The following is a 13,615-nucleotide window of genomic DNA, read 5'->3' as shown; positions in this document are numbered from 1 at the left end:
GAAGGAATCGCTTTAAAACTCGTAAAGGTTAAATTATTAAAAATGGTGGAGCCGAGGGTACCCGAGTGACTTAAGCGAATCAGTGAGCGCAAAACGAGCGTTAGAGTCTAAGTTAGTTAAAGTATAGATTTACAAGTGACTTTGGTTTAATTCCAACTTACTTGTTGCTTATAGGTTACCAGACTCGTCCCGAGCCATTCGTAACCCCCAGTCGCTCAGGCAAGTATTCTATCCGTTATACTGTTGTTGTGATGAATACACTTGTATATGCATTATCTTGCGATAGATGCATGTTGGTTATTTAGCAAATTCTTGCGATATATTGTAGCATGTGATATGGTATATATGCATGCCTGTTTCATATTCTTGAAATATATATCTGTTGGTTCAGTTGATAATACCTATGCTAGAGGATAGCGGTAACTTGCATATACCCTTAGTATAGGGACCCAAAAGGTGAAAATATTTTCTAAAACCGGGAGTCGAGGATCCCGAGTAGATTTTGTATATATATGGATATGGATATATATATATATATATATTTATATATATATACATATATATGGTCATAGTTTTCAAAACTATTAATCGAATAAGGTTTATTCGATAACTTTAAACTTTATTTATTATTGAATATTATTTCGAATATTATTCGAAGGCGTATGACTCCTTTTATTATTTATTGAATATTATTTGAATATTCATTCGAGGGCTTATGACTCTTTTATATTATTTATTGAATATTATTTGAATATTCATTTGAGGATGTATGACTCCTTTATTTTATTTAATGAATATTATTTATAATATTCATTCGAGGTATTATGACTCAGCTTATTTTATTTATTGAATATTATTTGAATATTCATTTGAGGATCTATGACTCCGATTATTTGCTGAAATATATTCTTTATTTTATTAAAGAATAAGATGTCAATAATCAAACTTATTTTCGATTATTCAAATAAAGATAATACTTTCATATAAGTATAGCTTTGGTTAATTAAAACTCGTTTCAAGTATAAATTCTAATACTTCTACTTCAATTATTTTATAAAGGCTATTCTTTATGGGAATATTATTTAATTAATAATATTCAGATATTTTCTAATATTCTGGGGACTGATTTACTTCATTAAATCAGCCTTACTCCAAACACTCTTTAAAGTGTTTTCGAGTCTTCAAAATGATTTTTAAAAGTCAGAGCGGATCCCAAAACTAATTTTTATATTTAAGATCTTCCTTTTTAAAGGGGATTTAAATACTCGCTCAAAACCTGGGGAATCCGGCTCTGTGGTGTATTTAATATTCGCAACGAGGTTGCAGATTTGGTAAATGAATTGATTACTTGCCCAACGTTCGGGAAGTAAGCCCATCTCATTGAGTCGGCATAAGCGAAAGGCCGGGGTACGGTCTATTATTGTGTAAGTGGCTGGGTGGCAGTCCATCAACGCGTGAGGGGCCGGGGTACGGTCTAGCGCGAGGTCCTAATGCGGCCAGGGTGATGACCGGTGAGGAATTCATCCATCTACAGTAGAAAAGGTTACTTATTGGTATCTTTGCCTGATCAGCGAGATATCGGGTTTATGCCAAAATTCTTTTCCTTTCCAAAATTCATTGGATGTTTCAAACTCTGTTCATACTTTGCATAACAGAGATTCCAGGAAATGTTTAAAGGGATATATATATGTGGATATATATATATCGGGACTAAATAAAGTATCTCATAACTTTTTCATTCAATAATATTTCAAAGATTGAATCTATTCAAGTCTTATCTTGTGGTCTCATCAGTGGGATGAACTTTTGAAATTGATTATAACTTGAACGGTGGTAGTTCAAGTAGTATTTGGGAATGATATAAGTGTAGAGAAGTATTTGGTAACTTCATCTTTTAAACTTATATCTAATTAATAATTGTCTTATGAATGACAAAGATTTTCAGAAAAACGTTGAGACAAGGTTAGATATATGAGATCACCTTGCAACGATATTTTTTATACAGTTATACACTGGGACTTTGTGTATATTATGCATGGAAGAGGACTTCCAATATTTTGAAAAGTATATATGTATATATATATACTGAATATTTTGCGACTTCATCGCATTAAGATATCAAACTTGGTTCATTTCTTTTGACCAAGACTTTCATGAGTACTATGAGAAGGCTCATATATTGTTAATCATTATACATATTATTTTGGTGGGCTTGCCGCTCACCCTTGCTTTCTTCTTTCATCACACAACATCAGATAGATAAGATGAACAGGACCAAGCTCCCAATTCGTGATCGGATAGGAAGCGTTTCACAGCTTCCTATAGGCATTGAAGTCACTGTAGCTGATGTAGGGAACTACCAATAGACTAGGCTTCAACTTTTGATGTACCAGATTTATGTATATTTATGAATTGTAATAATGGCAATGAAATGTAAATTTATTCAGAACCTTTTTAAGGTGTATTGACATATAATTGTGGAATAAAACGACTTGTGATTATTTTTGGATGTTCATCTCTGAGACTATAACGTGTGGTGTGTGTGTTTATTGTGGGGTCACAGTACAGAGTAGTTGAGAAATTATTAAGATTGGGTGTTAATAAGGGAAATGGAACTCGTGACAACCCGGATCCCCGACCCCGGATCTGGGGGTGTTACAGCAGAGAAGGCAAAATTCAATATAGATATAAGCACGTAGGAATCATTACACAAACAAAAGAATACTTAGAGAAGAATTTGGATTTTCATTAATAATAGAAACAGAGTATATTAAGACATATATTTAACAAGTAAATCCTAATCCTAACTACTCTAGTGTGGACTCCTTCTTCTCTGCCTCCAATCTCCTTGCCCTGCGTTCGTAAGCCCTGTATATGGAGTTTGCAAGAGAGATGATTCTCTCCTGCAGCTCTAGAGCAGCAAGTCGTTGCTGCTCAGCCACCCTGGCTCGTCTCTCCTACTCGAGAGAGACTTCCATCTCGAAGAAAAGAATATCAAGTTGATCATCCCATGAGAGTTCATCAAAGATCTCTCGTGGAAGATCAAAAGGGCTGCATACGATCCTCTTGATGCGGATTTGAAGTCCAAAAGGGTCATAATAGACCTTATCGTCAGTCAAGTTTCAAGCTGAAAGATAAACACCGTGGTTAAGTGTGTGAAAAACGGGGGCAGCCATGGGAGCGAAAAGAACATTAGTTACTATTCCCCATACAAATACTGGGCAGCCACTTGAAATGACTAGTTACTATTCCCCATGCAAGTACTCAAAAATATTAGTTACTCCTCCTATCAGCATTTAGTCAAATAAATTAACCATTATCAGCATACTCAAAACAACACAAATAATGTACTAGTCTACTAACATTGGACTAACCTATTTTCACATAAACAAGAAATCATATAAGCATGTAAATGTGTCAATAAGTTAGAGAAATTAGAGACAAAGTATGTCAAAAGTATTTTTCTGAACATAATTTATGAATTAAATTTGTTCAGTTTTTCATACTTTTCGCTTCTTTTGATCTGTTATTTATTAAGTTCATATACTGAGGATATGAAGTAATAAATATATAGTTTACTTAGAATTTTGAAAGATTCCAAGTTCAAATTAATCGAGAAGTCTGGGTATTTATAGTGAAAGTAGATGATTTGTCGAGAACTCAAAAATAAACATTTGGAGTTGTCTATCGAGAAGTCATTTAAAGGAGTGAAGTACATGTCGAGAAGTCATTTTAAATTACTCTTATAGAGAACTCAAACTTGACTTATCGAAATGTCAAATAAATACTCAGTTTGTCCAAAAAGTGGACTGAACTAATTCTAACTATTATTTGAATAAATTCAAAATAAAGTTAGAATAAATTTTCCAAAAGTATTTAACCAAAATAATTTATCAATTTAAATCATCTCAGTTTTGAGTTATTGATAAGTTAAACTTTGTACTTATAAAGAACTCTGTGAATAAATACTACTAGAGAACTCTATAAGGACTTATCGATAAGTCATTTTGAACCTATCGAGAAGTCATTCGAGAAGTCAGTAAGTAGACTTATCGAAGACTCACTTCGAGAAGTCTTAAAATGACTTGTCGAGAAGTCACTTTATATTTATCGAGAACTCAGTTCTCTAGACACTTTTGGTTATTGTAATTTTGCCTTGAGTTAATTTTACATATTAAGAATGTAAATTAACACCTAATTTGAAAGACAATTATACAGAGATTTCTGAAATATTTATAATTCATATTTCAGTTAATTTCCAATTTAATCAAATTAATTTTGATTTACTGGAGATTAATCTGCTACACAACATTAGCTGAGTTCTTTCCTTAAGATGAAGAATTGAGCATTCCAATTTCACCTACAAGTCAAGTGAAAGTTGCTTCATCCAAAGGTTTAGTAAAAATGTCAGCTAGTTGTTTTTCTGTTGGTACAAAAATGAGCTCAATGGTACCATTAGTAGCATGTTCTCTAATAAATTGGTACCTCACATCAATGTGCTTTATCCTAGAATGATTAACTGGATTAGCTACTATAGATATAACACTAGTATTGTCACGCATTATAGGAATTTTGTGTAACACTAGGCCATAATCCATTAGCTGATTTCTATTCCAAAGCACTTGGGCACAACAACTTCATGCAGCTATGTATTCAGCTTCAGCTGTAGAAGTTAATACAGATTGTTGTTTCTTGCTATACCAGGATACAAGTCTTTGTCCAAGAAATTGACAGCTTCCACTGGTACTCTTTCTGTCAACCCTGCATCCAGCAAAATCTGCATCTGTGTATCCAACAGCTTCAAAACCAGTTCTGTTAGGTCACACACACTGTAGAAGGGGGTTGAATACAGTGTATAGCACAATTAAATCGAATTCAAAGACCACAAGTAACAGAAAACAAACTTTATTAAACTCTGTTACAATGTAGAACTGTCCTCTTTCAGTGATGAACAAATATCACGAGAGCTGCTAGGGTTACAATGAATAATATTCTCGATAATGATAACACATATAGTGTAAACCCTATGTCTGTGTTTATATACTACACAGTTACAAGATAATCACTAATTGATATGGAATATAATTTTGCTTCCTAAAATATATCAATCAGTTATCTTTTCTTCCAAGTATTCCATTTTTCACAGAATTCCTTCTTCATGCATATCTCTTCTTACGTTTGTCTTGATCTTCTTTCCTTTCAATCATTCGCCTTCATTATCTGAAAGTTTCCTTTAAGTCATGATATTATCTCCTGATAAATATCTCCTGAACCTTAACTACTGATAACCTAAGTTCTGACTTCAGTATAAGTGTTGATTTCAGTTAAGTACTGATTTGTCATGTTTAAGTAAGATCTGAAAACTAAATACAAATCATATTAGATATGACATTATCAAATATATCTAACAATCTCCCCCAACTTGTAAATTAGCATAATATAAAAGTTTAACATATATATGATGATGTCAAAAATATTAAGTACAAATGCATGAGAATTTGACTAGATAACTACAACTTACAGTCCTTAAAGCTTTACCAACTTTAACTTCTGATAACAACTTCAGTCTGTATACACATCAGAATTTGAGCAGTTGTAGATCTTGACTTGGCTTCACTTTCTGATCTCTTCGATGTCAGGAGTTGTTCTGAGATAGTTCTTTAACAAACATCTCTCAGCATATCTGAGTTCATCAATCATCCTCCTTTTAGCATCTTTGAGTTCTGCAGTATTTTCACCAGTTTGGAAGATAGCATATCTGAGATCATTAAATTTTGCTCTTCTCAACTCCTGATCTAGTCTTATGACATAGGCTTTGTCAGACTCTAGATTGAATTCAAGTCCCTTAATACCAAGATATGTTCTGATCATTGCAGTATTAGGCTTCATATCAACAATATCACCCTTGTGATCTCTGTACTTGGGACAATATGTGCTGTCAGACTTTACAGAATAAAGCCTTTTCTGTCTCTGAATTTGAGTCTTCAAATAATTTGCAGCACTTTCTGTTATGCTGTCATTTACTTGAAGTAAGAATAAAACATGTTCTAGTTCCTCAAAATACTTCAGTGGTATAGCATTTTCCCTTATATGGTAAACCCTTCCATCTGTCATGAAATATAACAAGATGTGTTCTTTCAAGAAGGCATGGTAAACCATTTGTACAGATTCTAGTTGATTCAATCTTTCAGGAGTTGCTCCAATACCTGATTCACTTAAGGAAGTTAGATAATTGGTTATGTTTTGCACTCTTCTTTCATCAGCACTACCCAATCCAGATTTATCTCTTGCTTCCTTTCCAGTAACCACTCTTGCTTCAAAACCACATGCTGTAGTCTTCAAAGGTTGAGTCTGTTTGGCTTTAGTGAATCCTGGTAGGAGTAACTTTGAGGATTTAACATGAGCAATGTCAGAGGTTTCCTTTGACTTATCTTCTGATATCAACCCAACTTGAGCTATGTCAGAGGTTGCTTGCTTCATTGTTATATCAGAACTAACTATATCTTGACTCTGAACAACTTGAGCCATGTCAGAGGTTGTTTTAGAAATCTTCCTTGAAGTCAGAGTAAGATCAGCATCTTCAACAGAAATTTCTTCATCCATAGGAGGCACATAAACCTTTACAGGTTCACCAACTTTTTCTTTGCCCTTGGACCTTGGATCTATCTGCAATTGTGATTTGGCCTTGGTTGCCACAGGATTTGTCCTTTCTTTTATCACAATGCCTTTAGCCGTAGCAAGTTTCTTTTTAACAACAGAAGCTTCAGATTTGGAGTTGACCTTTTCTAACTTAAGTCTAGCTTCTTCTTCCATTAGACTCTCAAAGTCCATTCCTGGATTTTCTTTCAGAAATAACTGTCTTGAAATTTCTTCATCAAGTTCCAAAAGTTCATCATAACTTATCATTTTACCAGTATCAGAAGTTATTCTTCTCCCAGTATCAGAACTTGTTCTATGACTTGTAGTTCCAGCTCTACTTGATGAGAGACCTCCACCTTGACCACGACCTCCACCCATTCCAGAGTTTCCCGGGTCATTACCATCATCCTTTTTCTTCAGTGTTTTATCAGGTTTGCATTTGGACTTAATTACTTTCTCCTACTTTTGGCATCAGCAGGTAAACGAAGAGAGAGAAGCAATTCCACTGAGGATTGGATCTCATTGAGTTGAGATTGCTGAGAAGCTTGATTTTTCAAAATTTCATCAATCTGAGACTGTTGCTTCTCTTGGGTTTTCTCAATGTTGGTAATTTGGTCAATGGAAGGTTTGAAAAACCTTTTCTTGTCCAGCTTGACAACTATATCTTGCTGCATTAAGGTTTCTTGAATCTTGTCCACCTTGGCATGAGTTACAGACTGTTGACCTTGAAGGTGCCTTGTAGTAAGTGCAGTAACTCTTAGCTGTGTCTTGAAATCTTCATTGACTAACAACTCATCAGCTGTTAAGTGAGGTTCTCTTGGATCTGCTTGAAATCTTGCACAAAGACAGGTAGCATACATGATATCAGGTCTACTAGCAGTTAGATAGAGTAGAGAGCCAATCATACCTTTTTAATCAGTAATATCTACTGATTTACCAATATCCTTATCCAATTTTAAAGTGGCCATGGGAGTGGATGCACTTGAACAATCTTGCATTCCAAATTTCTTTAGCAAATTTCTGGTGTACTTGGTTTGACAAATAAAAGTGCCTTCTTCATTCTGCTTGACTTGAAGGCCCAGAAAATAGCTAAGTTCCCCCATCATACTCATTTGATATCTTGACTGCATCAGTTTGGCAAACTTCTTGCAAAGTCTGTCATTTGTAGAACCAAAGATGATATCATCAACATATATCTGAACCAAAAGTAAGTCCTTTCCATGGTTGAGGTAGAACAGAGTTTTGTCAATAGTTCCTCTGTTAAATCCATTTTCCAGAAGAAACTGAGCTAAAGTCTCATACCATGCTCTTGGAGCTTGCTTAAGGCCATAAAGTGCTTTATCAAGCCTGTAGACATGATTTGGAAGTTTGGAATCTACAAATCCTGAAGGTTGTTCACATATACTTCCTCTTCCAATTCTCCATTGAGAAAAGCACTTTTTACATCCATTTGAAAGACAGTAAACTTTTTGTGAGCAACATAAGCCAAAAATATCCTTATGGCTTCCAATCTAGCAACTGGTGCAAATGTTTCATCATAATCAATTCCCTCTTGTTGAGAATATCCTTTTACAACCAGCCTTGCTTTATTCCTTGTAATTATGTCATCACTATCAGTTTTGTTTCTAAACACCCACTTTGTACCAACAACAGATTTGTTCTTTGGTCTTGGCACTAGGGTCCAGACTTTGTTTCTTTCAAATTCATTTAACTCTTCCTGCATTGCTTGCACCCAATCAGCATCTTGAAGAGTTTCTTCCACTTTCTTTGGTTCAGTTTGAGAAAGAAAAGAATTATAGAGACATTCACTTAAAGTAGTTGTTCTAGTTCTGACACCTGCATCAGGATTTCCAATAATTAAGTCAGGTGTATGTGATTTAGTCCACTTCCTTGCAGATGGAAGGTTTTCTCTAGAACTGGATGCTCCCCCATGATGCATGCTATCTTCATCAACATTTTCTGATGTTCCCCCTGAAACTATGCTCTCTGAGTTGGATCCTTCAGAAATTGAGTTTTCAGAATTATCAGAACTTGGCTTATCAGAACTTGATGAATCAGAACTTGAAGAGCCAGTTGAATGTTCTGATGCTTCTTGAGATGTGGTTGTATCTTCAGTATGCTCCCCCTGCACAGGTGCATCTTCCTTTGGCGTAGTCACCATAGTTTCAATAATATCAGAGTTTAATCCATCAGAGTTTGCAGTATCAGGATTTAGACTGTCAGGATTTTCAGTATCAGAATTTAAGTCTTCATTTTCAAATCTCAGCTGATCATGATCATTGAAATCTTCAAGTCCAGTAATCTTCTTATCATCAAAGGAGACATTGATAGATTCCATGAATACCCTTGTTCTTAAATTGTAGACTCTGAAGGCTTTTGTGGAAAGTGGATATCCAACAAAAATTCATTCATCAGCTTTTAAATCAAATTTGGATAGCTGTTCAGGGTGAGTCTTAAGAACAAAACACTTTCACCCAAATATATGAAAATACTTCAGATTTGGCTTCTTTTTATTCACCATCTCATATGGTGTCTTTCCATGCTTGTTAATGAGTGTTGCATTCTGAGTAAAACAAGCAGTCTGCACAGCTTCAGCCCAAAAATAGGTTGGTAGCTTTGCTTCATCAAGCATAGTTCGTGCAACTTCAATAAGAGTTCTATTCTTTTTTTCAACAACTCCATTTTGCTGTGGAGTTCCAGGAGCAGAAAATTCCTGCTTGATTCCATGGTCTTTGCAGAACTCTTCCATGATCAAATTCTTGAACTCAGTACCATTATCACTTCTTATGATCTTCACAGAATCTTTGACCACTTTATCCAGTTGCTTGACATGATCAATTAAGATAGATGCGGTTTCACTCTTTGTGTGCAAGAATTACACCCATGTGTATCTGGTGAACTCATCTACTATGACCATAACATATTTCTTCTTTGCAATAGATATGACATTCACTGGACCAAATAGATCTACATGTAGTAGGTGATAAGGCTCAAGAATTTCTTTCTTGACTAGTTCATTTATATTGTTGAAATTTAAATGAGAAAGTTTCTTGTGCCAATTCCAGCTTTCTTCAATTGATGCTCTACTCAACAGACAGATTGCAGAACCATCAGTACTTGTTGAAAGCTTGGCTTCATAAATGTTACCATGCATGTATCCTTTCAGAACAACTTTGCCTGTAAATTTGCTTACAACTTCACAGTGTTCTTCAAGGAAATCCACATGATAACCTCTGTCACATATTTGACTAACACTCACCATATTGTGTTTAAGTCCTAAGACCAGAGCTACTTCTTTAATGATGACATTTCCAAGATTGATATTGTCACATCCCAGTGTTTTTCCAATGTTGCCATCTCCATAAGAAACACTTGGGTCAGCTTTCTCCACAAAGTCTGATAGCAGGGCTTTATTTCCAGTCATATGTTCTGAGCATCCACTGTCCAGAACTAGGATGTTTTTCCTGTTGCCCTGCAATCACAAAGACCACTAATGATTAGTTTTAAGGACCCAGACTTGCTTGGATCCTTTGGCCTTATTAAGTTTGTTAACATTTGCAGCGGATTTAGCATCAGAGTTTATGTTAACATTTTTCTTATCAACATTTACACTATCAGACTTTGTATCATAACTTACACTAGAAGGAACAATGCTAACTTTCTTTAAAGAAGGTTTTATTTGATAATAATCATAGTACAAACTATGATATTCCTTACAAGTATAAATGGAATGCCATAAACTACCACAATGAAATAAAGGATTTTGTGGCCTATATCTAACAGACTGACTCTTAACTCCTGACTTTGAAGGTAAGGAGTTTATGTTCTTATTCTTCCTGCAAAAAGAAGCCAGATGGCTAGAACTTCCACAGTTATGACATATTTTTCTAGGAGCATTAGGAACAGGCTTATAATCATTGCTTTTATTCATACCTTCCTTTCCATTCCTATTTTTCCTAGGTGACTTTACCTTGTTTACATTCTTAACATCTTTCAGCTTATGCTTAAGCTGCTTCTTTGTCATTAAGCCTACGTTAACTTCAGTTATCTTTTCCTGTTTTAGTTTGTCAGAAATTAATTCCTCTTTAACTTCTGATTTCTCAGTATCAGACTTTACAGCTACAAACTTAACAGGTTTTAACTTTGGCTTTTGTTTAACAACTATAGGCTTAATTTCTACAGTTCCTTTATCATTTTTATCATCTCCATAACGTAAGCCCTCTTTCCAGTTTCCACTACTTAACAAATTATGAGTTGTTCTGCCAGAGTTAGTCCAAGTCCTGATAATCTCTCTTTCCTTTTCTAACTCAGTCTTTATAGATTCATTCATTTTAAGTACTTCATCCCTAACATAAAAAGCATCATCTCTATCTTTCTGAGTTTGATGGAACATGACTAACTCTTTTTCTAAATAATCATTCCTCTTTTTATAAGCAAGATTTTCAGAAGTTAATCTTTCACATGTTAAAGTTTGATCTCTATAACTAATGAACATGGTTTTAAGATATCTTCTCAACTCATTAATGCCATCAGTATGAAAGGCATAAGTAGTTTGAGGTACCTTTAACTCAGCAGCTTTAGGACTGCTATTAGCATTTGCCATCAAGGCATAGTTCACCTCACTTTCGAAATCTGAAGTGTCTGTCCAGCTTTTCTTCTTTGTGACAAGAGCCTTGCCTTTGTTACTCTTCACTTTCTTGCAATCAGGAGATATGTGGCATTTCTCACCACAGTTGTAGCATTTGACATTTGTGTAATCTCCTCTTTCAGACTTCCCTCCTCTGCCTTCAGATTTTCTGAAACTCTTCTTATCAGAACTTGCACCTTTCCTGGAAAACCTCTTTCCTTTTCTGAATTTCCTGTATGTAATCTTTGTGATTCCTTTCACCATAAGAGCACACAGCTTCATCATCTCTTCATCAGCATCCATCCCAGACAAGCTTTCAGTTTCTGAGTCATCATCACTATCAGAACTTGATGACTCAGTATCAGACATTGTGATGAGCGCTTTTCCATTGCCTTTCCTTGAGGTAGCTGCCTTGGGGGATTCTTCTTCAGCCTTAAGAGCAACTGTCCTTGAATTTCCTCCTTTTCTCTTGCTTCTTTGTTCCATCTCAAGTTCATGAGTCTTGAGCATCCCATAAATTTCATCAAGAGTTCTTTCTTCAAGATTATAGTTGTCTCTTATAATTGTTGCCTTCAAATCCCAACTTTTAGGAAGAGCTAACAGGAATTTAAGGTTTGAATCTTCAAGATCATACTCTTTATCAACCAGTGACAAATCATTCAAGAGTTTGACAAATCTATCATATAAATCAGTCAATGACTCATTAGGCTTTGAGTTAAAGTGTTCATACTCTTGAGTGAGTATTGTCTTTGTGTTCTTCTTAATCGAATCAGTTCCCTGACACCTTGTCTCCAAGGCATCCCATATCTCCTTTTGCAGTCTTGCAGTTAATTACCCTGTTTGACATTACATTATCAATGACACTATGAAGCAAGTGTCGTACCTTAGCATCCTTAGCAATTGATGCGATATCTTCAGCAGTGTAATCACTCTTCTCCTTTGGTACAGACTTTGCTGCTTCACCTGCAACTACAACAACGAGTTTTGTTGGCTTGTGAGGTCCTTCATTGATTCTGTCAAGATATTTTGGATCTGTAGCTTCCATAAACATAGTCATCCTCACCTTCCATATGGGATATTCAGATGGTTTCAGTATGGGAACTCTAATAGCCTCATATCGACTATGGATTTGAGTCTTTGGGGGTTCTTCAGTTTTGGTGGGCTTGGTTGGAGTTTCTGCTTCAGACATGATTGTTTTTGAATCTTAAACTATTTGTGTGTTAACAGATAGGCTCTGATACCACTTGTTAGGTCACACACACTGTAGAAGGGGGTTGAATACAGTGTATAGCACAATCAAATCGAATTCAAAGAACACAAGTAACAGAAAACAAACTTTATTAAACTCTGTTACAATGTAGAACTGTCCTCTCTCAGTGATGAACAAATATCACGAGAGCTGCTAGGGTTACAATGAATAATATTCTCGATAATAATAACACATATAGTGTAAACCCTATGTGTGTGTTTATATACTACACAGTTACAAGATAATCACTAATTGATATGGAATATAATTCTGCTTCCTAAAATATATCAATCAGTTATCTTTTCTTTCAAGTATTCCATTCTTCACAGAATTCCTTCTTCATGCATATCTCTTCTTACATTTGTCTTGATCTTCTTTCCTTTCAATCATCCGCCTTCATTATCTGAAAGTTTCCTTTAAGTCCTGATATTATCTCCTGATAAATATCTCATGAACCTTAAGTACTGATAACTTAAGTTCTGACTTCAGTATAAGTGCTGATTTCAGTTAAGTACTGATTTGTCCTGTTTAAGTAAGATCTGAAAACTAAATACAAATCATATTAGACATGACATTATCAAATATATCTAACAAGTTCCCTTAGGATATCATAATCCCAAGTTTTGAGTTCCCTTCAAATATCTGAAAATCCTCTTTACAGCCATCAAATGTGATTCTTTTGGATTGGCCTAAAATCTTGCACATGGACATGTTACAAACATGATGTCTGGTCTACTTGCTGTTAAGTAAAGCAATGATCCAAATATCCCTCTGTAGCTTGAAATATCTACACTCTTGCCCTTTTTATCTTCATCCAACTTAGTTGCGGTAGACATAGGTGTAGATGTTGGTGAACAATCAACCATTCTAAACTTCTTCAAAAGATCCTTGACATATTTAGTTTGGCTGATGAAGATACCATCACTTATTTGGTTGACTTGAAGTCCAAGGAAGTAACTCAGTTCCCCCATCATACTCATTTCATATTCACTCTACATAAGCTTGGAGAATCTTTGGCACAACTTCTCATTAGTAGATCCAAAGATGATATCATCCACATAGATCTGAACTAGTATCATATCTTCACCATGTTTCTTGTA

This window comes from Apium graveolens, chromosome 6, assembly GCF_009905375.1.
Source record: "Apium graveolens cultivar Ventura chromosome 6, ASM990537v1, whole genome shotgun sequence".
NCBI lineage: Eukaryota > Viridiplantae > Streptophyta > Magnoliopsida > Apiales > Apiaceae > Apium > Apium graveolens.
This window is presented reverse-complemented; position numbering follows the sequence as displayed.